Here is a 2,177-nt window from a genome sequence, read left to right on the forward strand (position 1 = left end):
CGTCCCTGGGTGGGCTCGAACCACCAACCTTTCGGTTAACAGCCGAACGCGCTAACCGATTGCGCCACAGAGACCCAGCTACCAGGCTCGCCGCGCGGTGTGTACAGATTTCCGCGGCCGCGGAGGCTCTCGCCGCCCAGGGCGTCGCCGCGCGAGCCGGGCGGAGGAGCGCGCGGAGGAGCGCGCGGAGGAGCGTGCGGAGGAGGAGGCGGCGGGAGGGGCCGCGGCTGAGGGCGGCCCGGCGCGGGCGCGGGCGCGCGGGCGCGCGGGCGCGGGCGCGAAGAGGCCGAGCCCGCGGCCGCGCGGGGAAGGGAAGAGGGGGGGGGACGAGGCGCGCCCCCGCGGGCGGCGCCGGCCCCTGCCCGAGCTCGTGAGCGCGCCCGCGCTGGGGCGCGAGCCCGGGGGACGCGCCCTGCGTGTCTGCGCGGGCCGCGTGCGGGGCGCCGCCGGGTGCCCGCGGCCCCCAGCAGACGCCGCCCTGGGTCCCGCGGGCAGAACTGGGCAAAGGGGTCCCGGTAGAGCCTGTCCGAGAAGAAGCAAGTGCGGTGTGGGCTCGGAGCACGGGGGCCGCGTGTGTCAGGCCCCAAACTTTAGGGCTGGCTTTCCCAAGCGTCGCGTGTGTCCCCTCGCCCCGAGGCTTCCCACCCCCCCTTCGGCACCACCCCTCACCGTTACCTTTTAATTCCGCAGGCACCGTGCGTCTGCGCCCGGGCCGAACGTCGATCTGTGCTTGGGCTAAAGAATGTAAGATGTGTTTCCCTTCCTGAGCCCCAGCCGGTGCCCGCTTGGAGGGCATGTGGCCTCCGTTGATCAGGCGGAGTTTAGGGGACATCAGAAGGGGGCTTCGTGGAGGGTGTGGCGATTAAGATAAGCTGCAGACATCCTTCTGGGTGGCCAGTCCCTAGAGCTCGGTGGGGCCGCCTCCCCGCTCCTGTCCCTACAGCCCGGGGAGTCCACTCCAGCTCTCCAGGGCGTAAAGCCGGTCCTTGAGTGTTCCTGTTTCCGTCCGATTTGACCCGACACCCACTCCTCCCCCAAGTTCTTTTTCTCAGCATTCACCCCCCCTCCCCCGTTTAGAAGCGCACGGTTCTGTGCCATTAAGTACATCTGTATCGCTGTGCAACGGCCACCACTATCCACTTCCAGAGCTTTGTCCTGGCCTCAACTGAGGCTCTCGACCCCTCAAGCGCGAGCGCCTCATTCCCCTCTTCCCCCCTGACCCTGCCAATCACCCTTGTCCTTTCTGTCCCTGTGACTTTGACCTTAGGCAGCTCATGGGAGTGGAATCGGACGGTCTTTGTCCTTTTGCGACGACGGCTTATTTCACTTAGCGCAATGGCCTCAGAATTCAGCCATATTGTTGCCTGGGGCAGCATTTCCTTCCTTTCTCACGCTGAATCATGTCCCATTGTATGAATAGGCCACATCTTTACCCATTCATCCGTCTGGGGACACTTGGGTGGCTTCCGCCTTTCGGTTTTTGTGACTGATGCTGCAGTGATAGTGATCATGGGTGTGCAAGCATCTCTTTGAGGCCTTGCCCTCAGTTCTTTTGGGGGTATCCCCAGCTGTATAATTGGGGAATTGTATGGTAATCCCCTTTTAAAAATTTTTGAGGCGCCATCACACCATTTTCCACACCGGCTGTGTGCCATTTTACGTTCCCGCCACCCCGGGTTTCTCTTTCTCCCTATCCTCACCAACCTCCCTGCCCACCAGCCCCGCCCCCCTTTTTTAAGTAGTCATCCCAATGGGTGCGAAGTGTTATCTCATTGTGGTTTTGGTGTGCATTTCCCTAACGATTAGTGATGCGGAACATCTTTTCTGAACCCGTCTTCCTCTACTCGTTTCCTCCTAGCAGGCCAGCTCTGCTTTATTGAGGAGTAAGCTGAGAGTGACAGAGGGCAGCGTCTGATAAGAGGGCAGCTTTTGACAAAGAGTGGAGACAGCGGACAAAGTGGAGGCGGCAGGGAAGCCTGAGCCGTGCAAGGAGAGGGGGTGAGGGAGGAGTCTTCTGAGGAGGGCCATCTAGAGATTTTGTCCTCACGAGGATCTTGTTCATCTGCGTTGGGCGACTTTGGGGGTCCGTTGTGTTTGTCCTGGCTCTGTAGGGATGTTTATGTATGTGTTGCTTGCGAGGGGCCAAGGGTGAAGGAGGGATTGATGACCTCCACCTT

General features: G+C 61.6%; 1 non-coding gene across 1 annotated transcript; it reads right to left on the minus strand.

The window, feature by feature from the left end:
• On the minus strand, window positions 1–74 carry TRNAN-GUU. The gene has a single exon. It is a non-coding gene; the product is annotated as a tRNA-Asn (tRNA).
• Window positions 75–2,177: the final 2,103 nt, after the last annotated feature.

The sequence above is a fragment of the Lynx canadensis genome, chromosome A1 (assembly GCF_007474595.2).
Source record: "Lynx canadensis isolate LIC74 chromosome A1, mLynCan4.pri.v2, whole genome shotgun sequence".
Lineage (NCBI taxonomy): Eukaryota > Metazoa > Chordata > Mammalia > Carnivora > Felidae > Lynx > Lynx canadensis.